Source organism: Papio anubis, chromosome 14, assembly GCF_008728515.1.
Source record: "Papio anubis isolate 15944 chromosome 14, Panubis1.0, whole genome shotgun sequence".
Classification (NCBI taxonomy): Eukaryota; Metazoa; Chordata; class Mammalia; order Primates; family Cercopithecidae; genus Papio; species Papio anubis.
The window spans coordinates 32,628,031-32,649,086 of NC_044989.1; the positions used below are offsets into that span (position 1 = coordinate 32,628,031).

Genomic DNA, 21,056 nt, shown 5'->3' on the forward strand with positions numbered 1-21,056 from the left:
AGTGGATGCAACACATTTCCTTTCTGCCTGTTCATTCAACAGGCCCTATAGTGAAATGGCAAAGAGCCTTTATTCAAATGGTGGGTGCCATGCTGTGGTAATACAGATGGATTTTTCACAACATGCAGAAGTGCTTATAAATAGATACGTTTCAATCAACAAGTAGCTTATTCAGGCATGTGCTCAAATATAGTAGCTGCATTCATTAGACAGACATTTCCACTAATCCCAAGACTATACTAATAAAAGAGTAATCCCTTATGGGCTAAAGGTGGTGCTGGTTTGCTTTTAACTCTTAGAGTCCTTCACACACCAAGGCCTAATAATAATTGTAGCTGTATTTGGTTTTCACCAAGTGAACTTAACCCATTTATGCCGGAGGTTGCAATTTTTAAAATGTTTGTAATCAGAGCTTGGTGATGATCTTGAGCAGTAGAATATAAATAACTCTCACACGCTTAGCGTTCCGATAATGGAACACTAAGCATGAATGGGTTAAAAGCTGAGCTTATCTTGGAATTTTTCTATTCTTATTTTTTAAATTGCAGGAGCTTAGTGAAGAAAGAGGTGCTTTTTACTCTAGATATGTAGCTTGCAGCAAAGCCAATTCAAAAATCAATTTGTGTGTGTGTGTGTGTCTGTGTATGTTTTCTCAATACTTTATCATAAAGCATTTCTCTCTTTCACCTTGGTTAACAGAAGTGTTCGCTTGAGCACATTGTTTTGTTCTTTGATGTTAGGATAAATAACAAGTTAATGATCAATTTTGAGAGCATTTGCAAGCTCTCACTATAGTGGTTTGCCTTTTTACATGGACTTTTTCCCCTTCAATAGCTCTTTACTTCTCCTGTGTTACTCAGAGCTAGCTGTAATCCGTTTGCTTAGCACAATACCAAAATTTTTCCCTTGCCAGTGATGTCAAATCTGCCTTCCTTTTTATTATTCTGACTTATAAACTGCAGTGACCTCTGAGTCAACTTCACCATCTCCTGGCCCTGTGCCAACATTGTGATCTGTGAAAAAGAGAGTCCTGCCAAGGGCTACGAGGCAGAAAACTGATATTATTAAAGTGGTCTTCTGAACGGTAAGTATCAGCCATTTTCTAATCTTTTGTGATGTTATTGCCAGCAAGGGGGAGGGGGAGGTAAATCATGTTAATGTTAAGGATCTAACCCATGCATTGCTAACCTTTTCCAGATTGGGGGCTCAGATGCACATCAGTGTCTATAGGCACACAGAAATTATTGCACGGCGCTATTCACAGACAGACGTGCTTCTTGAAGACTCTATTACTGTGAGTCTCGAAGAAGTTTCTTAATTTCTGAGCCTCAGTTCCCTTATCTGTAGCCTGTTAGTGATCCATATTGTACAGGGGTGCTATATACAAGACAAATTGAGAAGATGCATATAAAGTGCTTTAAAAATAAATGATATAGAAACATGATGCAAGCAAGAGTGTCTTAAAAACTGTTTGATTATTAACACTGACAACCTTTTCTGTGCCCCACTCAGGAGCCTGATGACATTCAGTGCTGCTGGGCCGCAATACCAAAATGTTTATTAGCATTTTCATTCTGTAGCAACCTTTTCCCCATTTCTGGGCGGCAAGTGGTGATAAGGGAAGGGATAAAGAAGAGAACATGATGGATTTTTATGAAGTAAATGAGAAAGAACCAAGTTCCCATCATTAGGATTTCTCAGGTTAGTGCTAAGAAAAGGAAAGAAAAAGAATGATGGGGAGGAACAGGCAAAAGCAAAACAAAAAACTGATGAAACGGGGAAGTGGCTGACTAGGATGAAGTCAGAGGATTAGAAGACCTGGATGAAGTCTCAGCTTTACCACCTCCTAGCTGTGACCACACCTGATCTCCTGAACCTCTCAGCCCCAATTTCCTCAGCTATAAAAATGCAAATACCCACCCTACAGACCAGACTGAATTTATCAGATGATGTATGTGAAGTACTTTGTGAGCAACTGTATACAATTAGTTATTGTTATGATCAAGAGAAAGGGGCATTGTGGATGGTCTATCAGTTCCCAGGGCCTGGTGGAGTCCCTGGATAGGAGTATGCAGCAACTTGGCTCCAGTTTCTGTAATCCCATGGGGGTCATAACCCTGGGGTTTGAGAAACAATGCTGCAGAATATCTTTCAGTCTTGCCCTTCATCACTCTATTTACTGAATCAATTTGGCCTAGAGGATATCTGGTGCCAGGGTTGATAAAAGCTGTCTTGGTATTTTTACAGCTGTCTGGTTAGAAGACGTGCGTATGCCATAACAGCTCCAGCTCCTTCTCTCTCTCTCTCTGTCTGTCTCTCACACACACACACAGACACACACACACACACACACACACACACACACATGCAAACAGCACTAGAATGTGCTTTACATATGAAGTTGATTCCCCTGATCATTATCAGTAGGACATAGGGTGATTTCTTCAGATAGGTATGCCCTGATTAATGTTCACCCTCCTCCTTTAATAAATTACAGAAGTGTTCCATGTTTATCTACAAAAAATTAGAAAATACAAATAAGCAAGAAGAAAAAAAAAATCATCCAAAATCCCACCCTTGTAGAAGATATAACCCTGTTAACTTTTTTGTATTTCCTTCCAGACTATTTATTATATAAATAAATACACATATATCTGAGAGATACTGGCTTTTTGTTTGTTTTTACTTAATTAAGCTTTTCAGTAAAACACATGGAAGCAGGCCCGTTGTGAACATTTGTTGAGTTGCAGGCCAGAGTAAATATATAGGCCTGCTTACTATATATCTAAATATTTCAAAGTTAAAAATCAAGCAAATAAATGGTTAAGTAAAATTGGTTTTATGCTTTGATTGTGACAAATATTCCTTTATAATGACTTGGAAGGCCATATTTTAATTTGGAGTTCTTAAACATCTCAGAACTCAACCAGAAAGGGGAGCAGAGAGAGTCAGCTCCCTTCCCCTATCCTGCTTTGCAGGGTCCCAGGTACACATATGCACACGCCGGCTGCGGGTCTCAGGCATGTCTTCAGCACCCACAAACAGCTCTGCATGGCTACCACTCAGACCTGGGGGTTCACAGACCAGAGGGCACTCCACCCTCAGGAATATGGGCGCAGAAGAGAGGCACATGCAGCCTCCGGATGCAGGCTTTGGGCCTGTGGGCAGGGAACTCTTGGGGTCCCAGTTACCTGAGCACGGTCTAGAAGATGGGGCTAATACAGGCTCTAGGCATGAGCAAAAAGTGTCTGGAGGAGGGAGAAACAGAAAGTCCCAAAACATAGGCATTCCTTGCCTTGGTTTAAGGGTGGTACTGGTGGGAAAATGGTGTCAGATACAGGAGTTGTTGGGAAGAACACCTATTCCTCTCTCCTTAATATTCCTTGAAAGAGAGAAAATTTCTGTTCCACAAGGTAGGAAGGAAAAGAATAGGAGCCTCTCTTTACTCCATATTTATTCCAAGGGAGGAGGAGTGATTTAAGGAACTAGACAAATCCAACTCTCTCTCTCTCTCTTTGTGTGTGTGTGTGTGTGTGTGCGTGTGTCTCTTTCTGTCTCTCTCTCAAGATAGGTAAAACCAAGGTCTGTCAACCTTGACACTGTTGGCATTTGGGCTGGATAATTCTTTGTTGTTGGGGGCTGTCCTGTGAATTTTTATTTTTATTTGTTTATTTATTTATTTATTTATTTTTGAGACAGAGTCTCGTTCTGTTACCTAGGCTAGAGTGCAGTGGCACGATCTCTGCTCACTGTAACCTCTGCCTCCTGGGTTCAAGCGATTCTCCTGCGTCAGCCTCCCAAGTAGCTGGAACTACAGGTGCCCACCACCACGCCCAGCTTATTTTTGTATTTTTCGTAGAGAGGGGTTTCACCATGTTAGCCAAGATGGCCTCAATCTCCTGAACTTGTGATCCATCTTGGCGGATCACGACACCCCAAGTGTCTCCTGGGAGACAAAATCACCCTCTTTTGAGAACCAGTAGGTTAAATAACAGATTAGGCAGATAAGGAAAGAATTAGTGAAAGGAAGGATAGCTCTAGAGATAATTCAGAACATTCTGCATCAGACAGGGAGAGAAATAAAAGTAGTTAAGAGACACATAGGACAGATTTCCAGAAGAATATATCTAATCAGAATTTCAGGATATGAAAGAGAATTGGGAAGAAGTATTTGAAGAGTTAACGGCTGACAATTCTTCAGAATTGATGAAAATTATTCTCAAATTCAGAATATCCACATAGACTTAAAATCACCTCTCAATTTACACATACACATAGCCTAAAGGACTTTTAAAAGGAAAAAATTTTAAATTATACCATTTATAATGCATGAAAAATTCAGATACTTTGCAATAAATCTTTTTAAAGATTGATAAAGGCACATATATCAGCAGGAAAAAACATTCTCTGGCAGACTATACATTATATGTGTCAAAACATCACTATAGCACATAAATATCTGCATGTTATTATATATCAATTAAAAAAATAACTTTTAAAAAGTCCTAAATTTAAAAATGGTGAGAAATACTATGCGGATGAATTGGTAAACTCAATATAGTAAAGATGTTGTTTCTTCTCAAACTGATCTATATATTCAGTAGCATCTTAATAAAAATTCTAGTCTACTTTTTTGTGGAAATTAAAAAATATGATTCTAAAACATACAGGTTGAGCATCCCAAATTCTGTATCTAGAAAACCCTATAGTCCTTCCTTCAGCTGATAAACAACTTCAGCAAAGTTTCAGGATACAAAATTAATGTACAAAAATCAGTAACATTCCTATATATCAACAACCAGCCAAGCTGAGAACCAAATCAGAAACACAATCCCATTCACAATTGCCACAAAAAGAATAAAATACCAAGGAATACAGCTAACCGGTGAGGTGAAAGATCTCTGCAATGAGAATACAAAACACTGCTCAAAGAAACCAAAGATGACATGAACAAATGGAAAAACATCCCATGTTAATGGATAGGAAGTATCAGTATCATTAAAAATGGAAATACTGCCCAAAACAATTTACAGATTCAATGCTATTTGTATCAAACTACCAATTACATTCTTCAAAAACTAGAAAAAACTATTTTAAAATTTCATATGGAACCAAAAAAGAGCCCAAATAGCCAAGGCAATCCTAAGCAAAAAGGACAAAGTTGGAGACATCACGTTACCCAACTTCAAACTACACTACAGGGCTACAGGAGCGAAAACAGCATGGTAGTTGTATAAAAATGACACATAGACCAATGGAACAGAACAGAGAGCCCAGAAATAAGGCCACACACCCACGACCATCTGATCTTCAACAAAGCTGACAAAAACAAGCAATGGGGAAAGGAATCCCTATTCTATGAATGGTGCTGGGATAACTGGTTAGCCATATGCAGAAGATTGAAACTGGACCCCTTCCTTATACCATATAAAAAAAAATCAACTCAAGTTGGATTAAAGATTTAAAAAACCCTGGAAGACAACCTAGGCTATACCATCCTGGACATAAGAACGGGAAAAGATTTCATGACAAAGACACCAAAATCAATCACAAGAAAAGCAAAAATGGACAAATGGGACCTAATTAAGAGCGTCTGCACAGCAAAAGAAACTATCAACAGAGTAAAGAGAAAATCTACAAATTGGGAGAAAATTTTTGCAAACTATGCATCTGACAAAGGTCTAATATCCAGCAGCTATAAGGAACTTAAACAGATTTACAAGAGAAAAAAAAAAAAAAAACATTAAAAAGTGAACAAAGGACATGAACAGACCCTTTTCTAAAGAAGACATGCATACAGCCAACAAGCATATGAAAAGAAGCTCAATATAACTGATATCAGAGAAATGCAAATCAACATAATGAGATGCCATCTCAAACCCAGAATGGCTGTTATTACAAAGTCAAAAAATCAGATGCTGGTGAGATTGCAGAGTAAAGGAAACACTTATACACTGCTGGTGGCAGTATAAATTCGTTCAATCATTGTGGAAAGCAGTATGGTGATTTTCCTAAAGACAGAAAATCCATTCAACCCAGCAATCTCATTACTAGGTATATACCTAGAGGAATATAAATTGTTCTACCATAAAGACACATGCACGTGAATGTTCATTGCAGCACTATTCAAATATCGAAGATGTGGAATCAACGTAAATGCCCATCAATGACAGATTGGATAAAGAGAATGTGGTACATACACAGCGTGGAATACTGCGCAGCCACAAGAAAGAACGAGATCATATCTTTTGTGGGAACCTGGATGGAGCTGAAGGTCACTATCCTTAGCAAACTAATGCAGGAACAGAAAACCAAATACCATGTGTTCTCACTTATAAGTGGGAGCTAAGTGTGAGAACTCATAGACACAAAGAAGGGAACAACACACACTAGGGGCTACTTGAGGATAGAGACTGGAAGGAGGGAGAGGAGCAGAAAAAATAACTATTGGGAACTAGGCTTAAGACCTGGGTGATGAAATAATCTGAACAACAACCTCCCCCTCCATGACACAAGTTTACCTATATAACAAACCTGCAAATATCCCCCTGAACCTAAAATAAATGTTTAAAAATATAAAAACTGTAAATCAATAAGAAAAAAAATCCAGTGGGAAAAAACAAGTATTTTGCAAAAGAGGATAATATCCAAAGAAAAATACAAAAGTAGACTCAGTCATCAGAGAAATGCAAATTAAAATAAAGAGATATGACTACATACTCAAAATAATGGCTAACGTTAAAATGACTGCATACCAAGTGTTAGGGTGTGGAGTAGGATTAACTCTTAACAATGCTAATGAGAGCACCACCTGATAGAAACACTCTGGAAAACAGCTGGGCGATATCTGCTAACTTCGAAGATATGCATACCCTATGGCTGAACAGTTTTACTCCTGGGGTGCACACACACCCAAGCACAAATGCAGGCACCAAAACTGTCATACAAGAATGTTTATAGCAGCATTATCTATAATAGTCCCCAAATTGAAACAATCTAAATATCTACCAACAGTAAAATAGATGCATAAATGGTGAGATATTCATGCAATGTGGTCTGCATCAGTGAAAGTGAATGTTCTAGCCACACCACAGCAACAACATAAGTATATCTCTCAAACACTGTGTTGAGCAAAGGAAGCCAGATATTAAAAACCTTAAAAATTTAAAAAGTGCATGCTGCATATTTCCACATGTATAATAAGTTGAAAAAGCAGATTAAATTAAACTGTGTTATTTAGTGATGCATGCTTGGTATAAAAACTATAAAGGAAAGCAAGGAAGTGATCACCACCAAAGACAGACTAATGGCTACTCTTGTGGGTACAAATGGGTGATGGATGGATGGTACTAAAGGACTTCCGGAGAACTGGCAGTATCATAGTTATTATCCTGGCCCATGGCTAACATGGTTCTTCTGCCAAATCATCAAGTTATACATTTCTGTTTTGTGCATTCTTCCCAAATGTGTGTTGTATTTCACAGTAAAAAGCTTTAAAATATTAGGAAGAGTGCAGTCAACTCTTAATGTGAACCTGAATGTCTGCTTTCTCCTCTGCAAGTTTTTGTACTTTTCTGCCTCTTTGTCTTTTCCTTCTTTTTGAGGAGATCTGACCTCTTTCCTCAAGTAATTTTTCTCGCAACTCATATAATTGACTTTTGAAAAATCATACTGCATTTTGAGGTGAAACTTGGCAACATAAACCCAAACTTAACTCCATGTAACTTTAACTCCCCACCCACCCCCACTACCAAACACCTCCTTAAACAAAATATAACAGCATTTTACAACTACAAGGTGGTTTTACCCTAGGGCCAAAATGTGGATAATTTGATATTACACTCTAAATTCTTTATTTCTTTTGTCTAATACAGTTAAGATCCTAAGCTGTCTGGATAAATAGGGGGGTACTAACCTAAGGCAATCCAGGCCAGCATTTAGGCAGTGATTGAGTGTGGTCATCTTGGTGACCAAAGCCAGCTTCTCACATTTCTTCTTGAAAAGCATGGTGCTGACATGTTTAATATCCTATGGCATTTCTTTTGGGCTCTGTAGACTGATGGAAAAGGTCCCTGTTAATGTCTGATGGCCAAGTTGAATAGCACAGCCTTGAGACCCTCCACTTCATAGCTCCAGTTAGGGTGGTGATTTCTCACCAAGTTGTAGAAATACCGCTAGTCATATCCTGGCAGGATCCACACACCACCGGTTATAGGGAGAACACTTATGTGTGCCTGGATGGTTTTGGACAAATAAAGGGGAAATGTCACCCACAACTTCATAGGGAATGATAAATCAAAATCCAGCACACTACAGAAAAGAAAAAGATAAAGCTAAGGTTTGAAGTTTTTCTGGAAGAATTCCAAAAATGCATATTTCAAGGGAATGTCTCAGGGTAACCTTAAATAGACTGGTGACCTATAGATCAAAGACACTGTATTTTATTAGCCGTCTCCTGACCCAGCCAATCTGACTGTCCTTCCCTAACTGTTACATGCATCCAGATAAACCCTCCCCTGTCTGTCTTTACTTTCTGCCTCTGAGAATCACAAATCAACCCTGACAACATTTAGTTTCTCATCTTAAGGAATGTTGCTGGTACATTCTTTATGTGAAAGAGGCAATCCCAGGAAGGGGTATGAACCAGACTGAACAGTATCTTATTTCATCTGCACAGAACAAAAGAGTGTCTTTCGTTTTCCAATGCCTGCATGAGTCTAAGGACTTGAATGAAAGCAGACTGGCTGAGCTTAGTCCTAAGGATGGATACACGGTTGGCAGGGAAGAGGGGTTCTCTGGGGTCTGGGGGATAACTTTCCTTCCTCCATGATTGTTCTTATAATGGAGTCCTGTCTTGCTAAGGGGAGCAGTGACTGACAGGGTTATTTATCCTTGACTGCTTCCCCACACTGATTCCACGTTCTTTTTTTTTTTTTTTTTTTTTTTGAGACAGAGTTTCACTCTTGTTGCCCAGGCTGGAGTGCAATGGCGCGATCTTGCTCACTGCAAACGCCACCTCCCAGGTTCGAGCAATTCTCCTGCCTCGGCCTCCCAAGGACCTGGGATTACAGGCATGCACCACCATGCCCAACTAATTTTGTATTTTTAGTAGAGATGGCATTTCACCATGTTGATCCCGAGTTCTATAGGTACAGTTGGGACATAATTATTTTAAAATATTATGAGTGTTTTTCGTAAGTTTACTTTAACCTGAGAATGTTGTGAAGTATCAAAGTGGCAGGCAGCCTGAAAGATGGCCCCCAGTGATCTCTGGCTCCTGGTGTTCTCAGCCTTGTGGAATCCCCATCCCTGGAGTGCCTTGGGTCTATATAAAATATTGACAACATTGAAAGGATGTCATTTCTATGAGTAGGTTACATAAGATAGTGACTTCTATCTTGTGAACAGAAACACTTTCTGGCTGCCTTTGATAAAGCAAGCCACCATTCTGTAGAGGACCATGTGGTCAGGAACTAGGGGTGGCCTTGGGCCACCTGTCCCCATACCCCTGAAGGAATCAAGGAACTGAGGAAGTCAGATGGCCCAGCAACCCTCAAGGAACCAAATCCTGCCAACAAACACTTGAGCTTGGAGGCAAACCCAGATGGGCCTTCGGATGAGACCCTAGCCCAGGCTGACATCTTGACTGCAGCTCTGTGATAGACGCTGAAGTTAGTCCTGGCCCATCTGTGCCTGGATTCCTGTCCCTCAGAAACCATGAGATAATAAATGTGTGTGGTTTTTAAGTTGCTAACTGTATCTTAGCACTGCATTATAAAGCAGTAGGTAATTAATACAGTATATTTCACTTAATAGTCACTAATTATTACAAAATATATTTCTGGATATATTTTATCATTTCAAAGATAATAGACTAACAAAATAATTAAACCGGATATGCTTTCACTGTATGTCACATTGTGTCAAAGTCAGTCATCTCCTTAGGGAATTATTTGTAAACTAACAGATCATATAAGGGCAGGCATTAAGAAGCCTCTGTGGTCTAAAGTGTCACTCCTCTGAGACCTTCTGGAGTTCTGCATGAAGTACAGACTCTTTGCTGTGACATTCATAATGTGACTCCAAACCACCTTCCCAAGATTCCTTCCCATCACACCACTCCTGACCACCCTTTCCACACTGCAGCCTGCCCTCCCCATCTGTCTTTTCTCCTGCTGTCCTTCTGGTGCTCTCCCTGCTTTTCTCTACATCATGTCTGCTGTGGAAAGCCCGCCTCCTCAAGACCACCCCTTCATGGGATTTCTTACAGGTCCCACATCCACCTCTAAGCCAGGCACTCTGTCTCTTCCCCCTTACACTCCAACAGCACTTTTGGCCTTGCTTAGGATATTTGCATGCTCTGCCCTTCATCCTGGTTTGCTCTCTGTCTCTTCTCTGATTCAGCCTCTTCTGATTTCCCATGTGAGACCAAAAGCTACATAAGGGCAGAAACTGTCCCTCATTCTTGGTGGCCCTTCCTACAACCTAGAACATCTCCTTCGGCATAGTGAAGAGATGGTGACACAGTGTTTGCAGAGTTGAATTTCATGAAGGGCAGGTCATGATGTGGTGCAGCATTACCCAGATGGTGTTCACAGAAGTTCTACTAACAAGAGATTCTATGGCGAAAGTAGTGTGAGAAACCAAGTGCGCTCTGTCCCTTTGCTCTGGTTTGGATAATTGTCCCCTCCAAATCTCATGTTGAAATTTGATCCAAATGTTGGAGGTGGAACCTAATGGTAGATGTTTGGGTCATGGCAGTGGATCCCTCATAAATAGATTAATGGCCTCCCTCGGGGTGAGTGAGTTCTCACTCTGTTGGTTCTCAAGAGAGCTGGTGTTTAGAAAGAGCCTGGTACCTCCCCCTCTCTCTTCTGCTTCCTCTCTCACCACGTGTTCTCTTCACACACAGGCTCCTCTTCACTTTCTTTTTTTCTTTTTTTTTTAAACAGACGGGGTTTCCCTTTGTTGCCCAGGCTGGTCTCAAATTCCTAGGCTCAAGTAATTCACCCACCTTGGCCTCCCAAAGTGCTGGGGTTACTGGAGTGAGCCACCGTGTCTGTCCCCCTTGCTTTCCATCATGAGTAGAAGCAGCCTGAAGTCCTCACCAGATGCATATGCCAGCCATGCTTCCTGTACAGCCTGCAGAACTGCAGAGGCAAATAAACTCCTTTTCGTTATAAATCACGCAGCCTCAGGTATTTCTTTATAGCAACACTAAATGGACTAAGACACCCTCCATGAAGAGAAGAGCTGCCCTGGGCATTAGATGATTAAAGTCTCTAAGAAGCCCTGCAGTAAAGAAACAGGCAACATTCAGCTCTGGCTTTCTGTAATGTTGTGATTTGGGCAGAAGGTGTGGAAGCTGCCTACTTACCTCTCTACAGGATCTCTGCCCATGTAGAGCTCATCTCAGAGTGGATGCTGTGTGTTTTGTTTTGTTCTTTCAGTAAGACTGTGAGTTTATCACACTTTATACTCATTTCCCTTGTTTAGTCGCAGGTGATTCCAGGGCGATTTCAATTGACGATGCTTTGAACAGATTCTCCTAAAAATACACAAATCCCGCTGTTAGGAGCTAAGCCACTTCTATTGCATTTAGAACCATATTTGATAACTAGTTTGACATGGTGACTCCTGTCCTCAAGGGACTTTTTGCTCAAGAGTGCAGTGACTAAAGAGTTCAGATATTAGATGCCCACTTTTTCACCAGTCTTTGCCAGGTTTAATTCTATTTAATGGGTGTTGAATAAGCCTTTCCCATGTGTCAGGCACTATGCTAGATGCTTAGGGTACAAAATGTAATAATAAACTGTTCCTGCCCTAAAGAATGTCTCTTCTGACTCAGAGCATAACATATTATTTTAACATAATTCTGCGAGTGCTGAAACTCTGTTATCACCTGCACATAAGCAGCAGATGGGGAGGCACCAGTTGAAGGCGCTTAGCGGAGAGGAAAGGGAGAACCTGGGATGAGAGTTAGTTGAAAGATGCAGAAAAGTTACCCTGAGAATAAAGATAGCAGAAAGAAAATCTAATTTAACTTTTTTTTTTTTTTTTTTTAAATACACTCTCTGCCAGCAACTCTTTCTGCAAGGTCCTAAGGGTTCTAAGATGAATACGGCCCACTCCCTCCCTTCCAGGACTTTAGCTGAGGTTGGTTGGAGCTGAAGTCGGGCAAGACTCATAGGAACGGATTAAGGGAGAGAGAATCCAGAGGCAACGTGAATTCCAAGTATAGGTAATATATCTAATTTTAATTTAAATAATCATGTCTTGTCTCTAAGCTTTATTGTCTTTTTTTTTTTTTTAAGAGCTAGCATCATTCCTCTGGGTGTCTTGAGCCTGTAGACTTGATAACTGCGAATTGAAGAATTTCTCTCTGGTCCCTGGTCACCTTTTCCCTGCTGGAAACACTGTCCCTCCCTTCATTCTCTTCTTGTGCTTCACCTCCATGAAGGAGGGCATTAAAAGAAAGGAAAAGGAAAAGTGCTTGCCTCCCTGTGTGCTCACGGCAACTCTAATCCTAGGATCTGTTTTGGAGGACTTGCTGTAAAGCAATGGCAGTAGCCATGTCTGGAACCTATGTCCATGGCTGAAAAAGCCATAGGCTCTGCTGTCAGGAGACCCATGTTAGTTTTGTCTCTGCTATTCATTGATTGTGTGCACCTGGCATGTTAACTAAGGCTCTGTGTGTTTACCTAATCTTCAAGATGGGGTAAAAAGATATTCACAGGGCTGTGTGTGAATTAGTTCTTGTGCACTGAGCACACTGTCCAAAAGACAATTTCACGTGTAATTCCCTTCCTCTTTTTCTTTAAATCGAAAGGACACACTTGGTCTAAGGGTATATTTCAGCTCAGTCATGCTGCCACCAGGACCATGTAAAGCTGGATTTGTCTGTGCTAGTCTGTTTGCACGTAAGCTCTTCCCTTCTCCTCTAAAGTGTAATTGTTATACCTAGTAGTTGGGAAAATTGTATCATTGTGTTTGTACCTAAAACAGATGACTTAGTAATTTTTTTCCACTCCTTGGATTTATCTTCTCATTTTCTCTGGGTTGCCTTGAGAAAGACAAGGAGCTGGTGTTTATATTGGCGTGAAGGATTGAGAGAGAACATAAAAATGGGTGGGACATATATATGCAGTGATGGATGGAGATGTGAACACTTTTGGCTTAAAAATCAAATTTCCTTTGCTATTATACTCAGGCCAAGGAAGCACCAATTACTTCAGGTCTTTCCTGGAGTAATTAATTCACCTATAATGCCTTCCTCTCCTCCCTTCCTGTTGTCCCTTCCCAGTAGCTTGTTTTTCTTTATTCAAAGAACATATACTGAGGGCTCTTAGGGACACACACTGTACTAGGGGCAGAGCTCCCAGGAAAAGGCAGCAGGGGCAGGAGGAAATTGTGGGGAGAGGTGCACATGCACTCACAGCCCCCATCCTTGTCTGAGTCTGACACATCTGTCCTGGGTGGCTCTTGAGCAGCTCCACAGATGCAGTAATAAGAGAAAGGGGGCAGGAAAGGGCCCTGGGCTCCAAGGATCAAAAGGGGTAACTCAGAGAGGTGGAGTGAGTGGGCACAGGTCCCACAGGATGAACTATGCAGAGAGGACTGGGGGGCAGCAGCAGAACAAGCCTGGCTGGTGGTGATGGGGACAGCCCGGGCCAATGGGGGTGACTCGTGGAAGAGTGGAGAGAAGCCAGCAGGTGCATGGCCGTCGGTGGGGCCTGCTTTCCTGACTCGTCTCCGCAGGTCTCACCCCTTTCATTTTAGCTCCAGATAATGAGTTTCCATCACTTCGTTTAGGAAGGCACCAAATGGGTCAGGCCCTGTTTTGGGACTGGGGATGCAAACACAAGCAGGACCCCGTCACTGCTCCCAGGGAGCCCGCCACGTGGTGCTGCGGTTCCTGTTCAGGGCTGCGTAGCAGAATCACCCCGGGGAGCTTTTAAAACACACACCGTCTGGAGATTCAGATTCAGCAGGACAGGGTGGGACTGCCATTTCCCTATCTGCTGGTGAACCTCGAGCTAATGAAAATAGAAAGAGAAGGATGAGGAGGTCAACACCCCTGTTTTCCAGGCACTGTGCTAAGTGCTTTATATAAGAGGAAGTGAAATATAGGAACAGCGGTGTGCTTCTGCTGGCTCACACCAGCCCAGAGGGGTCAACTCTGTACCTTTCTTCTCAACTTGACATTCAGTGACATCACACTAGCACTTTGAAATGAGCCCTGGTGGGAGTATTACAGCATGGAAATTGACAAATGCTAAACACCAGGGCATTTTCCCCTCTAGAAAGCCAGTTGTTAAACATTTACCAGAACACCACTGTGTGTGTATGTATGTTTCTTATTTAGTGTAATCTTCAAAATAAGCCCAGATATGATCCATGGACTAACACCTGACAGCTTTGAAATCACTTTTAAATGCGTTGCCCTACTCTCGCAATACCCCGTGAGGTATCCTTGTCCCCGTTTTAAAGAAACATTGGCTCCAAGAGGTCACACGGCCAGGAAGGGACAGACCTGACATGAAAGGCCAAGCTTGCCTCCTATCAGCCCTCTTCCTGCTATGGCAGGCCCAGCAGGCAGATTTCTGGTTCTGAGCCAGGGTCCTGGTCACAAGGGCTGGAGGGACTAGGCCTGACCCCATTCTCAGATGTCTGATAACAGGAAGTTTTCCCCAACATTGGGAGGTTTAGCTTAATAAATGAGTTTCCTGTTCTGCTTATTTGCGTACATTGAGTATTCTCATGCTATGTTTGGGCCTACATAGGCAGGCTTCCAGAGGCCTCCAATCCAGGGGCTTGCTTTTTCCAGGGGGATGTGCTGTGCCAGGGAAATGTGCCCTTGGCTGCCATGGAAAGAAGGGAATCTAGAACTTTTTAAAACCCGCCCCTTCAAGGTCTTGGCCAAGGCCATGGGAATTTCCAAATATTTCACTTGTCCCAATTGAGGTAGCAATGAGGACGCTTTGCTAGAACGAGGCTTAGAGATTTATGTCCCCATGGAAAATCCCCAGAAGTGAGGGAAACTCATTCTAAAATGTTGAAAATAGCAGCAAACTGAACCAGCCCTCGCAGATATCGCCTGCTGTGGAAACAGAGTGTCCTGAGGAAGAAGGCAAGACAAAATTTCTAATTTCCAGGGTCTCTCTCCCCATACTTTAGGTTTTGTCAGGACCTACTGGTATCTGTTGGGATAGACAACTGAATGAAAAGCTAGTCACGTCATGGAAAAATCACAGTGAAAGACCTTTTTAAGACAGAATTTTCCTTCATGGTTAAGGGTTTGGGCAGCTGGGGCTATTCCACTCACATGAATGCCCACTCTGATTACCGCACTCAGAATTCTTAGTTTGTCTCTTATACTCGGTCGCCACTACCTGGAATTTCCACAGAGGGTGTCAAAGGTGACCTCCCTTTCCTGTCTGAGGGATGGGCTCCCAGAGGGCACTAGATGGGAATAGTGGTTTGTATTGTTGAGGACCCCAGAGGTTTTAGAACGGAAGGACTCGACGCCCTGGGCTTGCTGATGGGAGGTGGATGATCCCTTACCACGCTGTGGCCTCACACCCTCCTATGCTCCCGACCACCCCCAGTGCTTGCTTGACTCCAGTGTGAATCTTTCTTTTCTTTTGAATCCTAAACACATGTCCCCTGAAGTGTTTCAGACAGGCGGGATCAGCAGCAACCCTACCAGTGTTTGTGCAGAACCCCCAGAGCTGACACTGGTGACTGTGACACGTGACCTGGCACCCCCAGGTGGGTGGGCCCCAGGTGAGTCCACCTGGGCTCCAGCCAAGGAACCTGCCTCCAGAGGTCAGAGGGTGTGATGCACGGTGCCGATGGACTCAGAATTCCAGACTCGGGACACAAGGGAAGATGGAAGGCAACTGTGTAAAACAAAGAGGCAGCAGCAGGAAGGTCCCAGCGAAAGCAGATTCACTGGCCAGAATTCCCAAAAGCCTCTCTGCAGTGTGGTTCCCAGACCAGCAGCATCAACTCACTTGGGGACTTGTTAGAAATGAATCTGCCTGTCAGTGAGAGGCCCAGGGGTTCCTGTGCTTGACGGCACTGCACTAAACAAAGCTGAGCCTTTGCCAACTCCTCTAGGTCTCTACCCACTGGCTAAGACTCGGTCAAGGGCACATTTAGGGCTGGAGTATTATACAGTGAGCAGAAGATATTTGCAACTTAATAGTGTTAAGGAGTAGTGTTAGAAGCGGGGGAACGAAGAATAGTGTTAAGGAGCGGGGGAACGCTGATTTTTTTCTCTGTCTCTCTTGTATATTATATCATAAGAGATCTGGACTCAGAAGAGATTTAAGTTTCAAACCTGGCTTTGTCAGTTAATGCTTGTGGGATCTCAACCAAGTCACCGACTTCTCTGAACATGCTTCCATATTTCTACAAGGGAAACAATAAGTGACTCTGCTGAGTTGAGCACTTGCAAGTACCAAGCAGTAAGTGTTTTACACCTATTTACTCATTTAATCCTCCTGACAACCCACGTGACACCTCTGATGTTATTACCCCCATTTGACAGGTGAGGACCTGAGGCATGGATGCTAATCAGCTTGCTGGAGATCACACTCATGAGTGGCAGAGTGGGTCTCGAAACCAGGCAGCCTGGCTCTGGAGCCCACACTCCATCCACACACCATGCTGGGACCCCATGGAGTGACCAGCAGACTGGTTGTGTGGGTTAGGTGGAACGGTGCATATAAACCACACAGCCCAGCTCCTGACCCGTGCTGGGCCCTCAGTAAGTTACTACTTTCATTATTATACATGTGTAGATGAAAGTTGGGGGGGTAATAGTGATTTTCCCTAAGATGATGGAATTTTAGGTGCCTTTGCCTTTTCTTACCTGTATATTCCTGAAATCAACGTGTTCTGCTTTTGTCACAAGAAGAGAGGAAATAATTGTCCTTTTTTTTTGAAGCGGAGTTTCGCTCTGTCACCCAGGCTGGGGTGCAGTGGCACAATCTCGGCTCACTGCAACCTCCACCTCCCGGGTTCACGCCATTCTCCTGCCTCAGTGTCCTGAGTAGCTGGGACTACAGGTGCCCGCCACCATGCCCGGCTAATTTTTTGTATTTTTTTTAGTAGAGACGGGGTTTCACGGTGTTAGACCCTTGATATGGTTAGGCCTTGTGTCCCCACCCAAATCTCGTCTTGAATTATAATCCCCATAATTCTCATAATCCCCACATGTCAAAGGAGAGACCAGGTGGAGGTGATTGAATCCTGGGGGTAGCTCCCCCGTGCTGTTCTTGTGATAGTGAGTTCTCACGAGATCTGATGGTTTTATACGTGTTTGTTAGTTCCTCCTGAATTCCTTCTCATTCCTGCCGCCTTCTGAAGAAGGTGCCTTGCTTCCCCTTTGCCTTCTGCCATGATTGTAATTTTCCTGAGGCCTCCCCAGCCATGCTGAACTGTGAGTCAATTAAACCTCTTCCCTTTATAAATTACCCAGTCTTAGGCAGTTCTTTATAGCAGTGTGAAAAGGGACTAATACACCCTTCCTGACTTGCTTATGTGACTTGCTCATGTGACTGGTTCATGTCCAGCACGAGGCAGGAAAGGATAGAAGCCTTTCAGAGCCTGAGCCAAGCTCCTCCTCATGGAAGCGCAGAGGACACTTCATCTCTGAAAAAGCTGCCCACACCCCACCTCCACCCAGCCTTCCAGAAGCCACCGGGAATGACCCCACCTCCATCCAGCCTTGCAGAAGCCACCGCGAATGACCCGTAGGAGGGGCGGAGTGTGCCACTTGCTAGCGAGCAGAACCTCTGGGGAGCGGGGATCATCTCTGTGTCTCTGCTTCAACTGCATTTAAGATGAACATTCTTAATGATAAACCTTTCCATGTGTAAAGAAGGGCGTGGAAAAATGGATGTACTGGAGACTCGGGTAATGACTTTCTAAGTGTGGAAAATTTTCCCCCAAAGTGTTTCCAAATATAGAAAACTCACATAATAAATGATGAGGGCTCATAAACCTTTCTGGCAGCAGTTGCGGGGGTCAGAACGAGGAAGAAGGAATTCCCAGCTCCCAGGGCCCCGCATCTCACACTGTCTTCTGGGCTACTGTGCAACCAATGGTTCCATATCTGTCCCTACCCAGGGGCTCCTTAGATGAATAATTGAAGTGAAATATCAAACGTATTACTGGTTTTTTTTTTTTAATGTCACTGATAAAGCCCCTAAAATAGACTGCATTTCTCCCAGCTCTTCTAAACCAGGAGTGTTTGGGAAGTTGAGAATGTCACTGGTGACATTGTTCCTTTCTCTTGTGTCTCTAAAGGGTTTTGTTGTTTTAGGTTTGTTAATGGTGGTCAAACATATGCCTCAGACATTTTTAACCCCCTGGCAGCCTACTGGACTCAACACACTGAAACCAGCCCTGGTTCTCTGCTGACTGCATTTACCAAGATTGAGGTCCTGTGATTATCAGGTTGCTGCCAAAGCCAAAGCCCCGCCGCCCTACCTGCCCCCGCCACCCCGCTCCACCTGCCCCGCCCGGCCCCGCCCGGCCCCGCCGCCCTACCTGCCCCCGCCCCACCGCCCACCTGCCCCGCCCCTCCCCGCCGCCCCACCTGCCCAGCCCCACCGCCCACCTGCCCCGCCCCGCCCTGCCGCCCCACCTGCCCCGCCCCGCCGACCCACCTTCCCCGCCCAGCCCCGCCGCCACAGCCTTCCCTGCGAACCATCTTTAACTTCTTGGAAGCTGTGATTCTTCTCATCCCTATGGGTGGAGGAAGCCATGGGGGTGCAGAAGATCAGGGGGTTGTGGAAACCTACATCATCTTCATGCTCCCCAAACCTTTCTTCCTTGAAGCAAGGAAGGGCCTAGCTCTGTCACAGAAAGGATACTCAAAGACATAACAGAAATGCCCAACCAAATGGAGACAATGAGTGAATGTGGTCACTGGGATCACAGCTGGCCCTAACAAGTCTATTCTAACTATTCTAACTCTGATGAGCCCCCAAAGAATGAGCGACCCCCTCAGAAGCTCCCAATATATCATTTCAAAAATCTTCAGAGTTCCCAGAGAAACCCTGGACCTTACACAGGGCTCCAGAACAAGGCAGGAGTTCTGGTCCTGTTCAGATAACCTTGTCAGAGCATCAGAGACACGGGCACTGTGTTGGATATGAGCACGTCCCTCTTGACCACCCTCTCCCCTCCTTTTATGAACAGAGAAAGTAGCTCTCATGTCCAGAGAGGCTACCAAGAAGCCCTGGGCACGTGTTTTGACTCAGAAAGTCATAGAAGAGTAGAGAGAAAGGTCACCATGTTATTTTAAACCCAAACTTGATACTTGGATGTATTCATGGCCTGGCATACAAGAGTTGAGAAATAACTCCCCACTCCACTTGTCACGGCTCAAGGCCTCACCCATGTATCAGTCTGAGGTTTGGGCTCTACGTTTTGAGATAGACTGAAGTACCCAAAGAGATCCCAAGAAGACGGAAAACTATGATATAAAAAGAAAGGATGAAGATTAAGCCTATGCATTCAAAGTTCTTGTGACCCGTGGACAAAAATAAAAATAAAACCCATGCAGAAGGCTTAAATGTGTTGTGATTCCTAAGCTTGGGAAGAAAAAGCCACAGGATGATAAAATCTCTGTGTTTAAGTAAAAGAAGGAGACTGGTTATCTGAAGAGTGCTGATCTGTTTTCTATTGTCAGCTAATTCAGTGATTTTATTGCCACTCTCCCCTGAGTTTCTATCATAGGCAGTGTAGGCATTGAATCAGAGAATCTTCTAAGGAAAGACTTGGAGAGTTCAGTTCAGGGGAGTGATGCCGAGGGACAGAGTTATCTCCATGGCTCATGCAAACAAGGCTTCTCAGGTATTAGTGGTACTTTTTAAGCCTACCCAGTGACAACACATGGTGGAGAATCAGGGTTCCGTTCTAGAGAGGAAGCTTGAAAGACATGTTGGCTGAGAGAAAAGTAAGGAAATACATCATCTCCAGGTTACTTAATGATATAGTTTGGCTGTGTCCCCACTCTAATCTCATCTTGAATTCCCATGTGTTGTGAGAGGGACCCGGTGGAGGTAATTGAATCATGGAGGCAAATCTTTCCCATGCTGTTCTTGTGATAGTGAATAGGTCTCATGAGATCTGATGGTTTCATAAAAAGGAGTTTCTCTCTACAAGCTTTCTCTCTTTATCTGCTGCCATCCATGTAAGAAATGACATGCTCCTCCTGGCCTTCTTCCATGATTGTGAGTCCTCTCCAGCCATGTGGCACTATAAGTCCGTTAAACCTCTTTCTTTTGTAAATTGTCCATTCTTGGGTATGTCTTTATCAGCAGCATGAAAACAGACTAATACAGTAAATTTTTGGTACCAGTAGAGTGCAGCACTGCTGAAAAGATACCCCAAAATGTGGAAAGGACTTTGGAACTGGGCAATGGGGAGAGAGGCTGGAACAGTTTGGAGGGCTCAGAAGAGGATAGGAAAATGTGGGAAAGTTTGGAACCTCCTAGAGACTTGTTGAATGGCTTTGACCAAAACGCTGATAACGATATGACAATGAAATCCAGGCTGAGGTGGTCTCAGATGGAGAGGAAGAACTTGTTGCGAACTGGAGCAAAGGTGACTCTTGTTATGTTTTAGCAAAGCAACTGGTGGCATTTTGCCCCTGCCCTAAAGACTTGTGAAACTTTGAACTTGAGAGTATCTGGTGAAATAAATTTCTTTTTTTCTTTCTTTCTTTCTTCTTTTTTTTTTTTCTTTTTTTTTTTTTTTTTTTTTTTTTGAGACCAAGTCTTGCTCTGTCACCAGGCTGGAGTGCCATGGCATGATCTTGGCTCACTGCAACCTCTGGCAGAAGAAATTTCTAAGCAGCAAAGCATTCAAGAGGTGACTTGGGTGCTGTTAAAGGCATTGAGTTTTAGAAGGGAATCAGAGCATAAGTTCAGAAAATTTGCAGCCTGACAATGCGATAGAAAAGAAAATTCCATTTTCTGAGGAGAGATTCATGCTGGCTGCAGAAATTTGCATAAGTAATGAGGAACCGAATGTTA

General features: G+C 43.3%; 1 long non-coding RNA gene across 2 annotated transcripts; it reads left to right on the top strand.

Annotated features, from left to right (window-relative positions):
• Nucleotides 1–9,041: 9,041 nt before the first annotated feature.
• Nucleotides 9,042–18,279, top strand: LOC108581597. Of its 2 annotated transcripts, XR_001893983.3 has the most exons (5): nucleotides 9,042–11,198; nucleotides 12,082–12,241; nucleotides 16,312–16,472; nucleotides 16,556–16,774; nucleotides 17,583–18,279. It is a non-coding gene; the product is annotated as an uncharacterized LOC108581597 (long non-coding RNA). The 2 variants fall into 2 exon arrangements; XR_001893981.3 differs by having other exon boundaries at nucleotides 9,042–12,241.
• The last annotated feature ends 2,777 nt before the right edge of the window (nucleotides 18,280–21,056 follow it).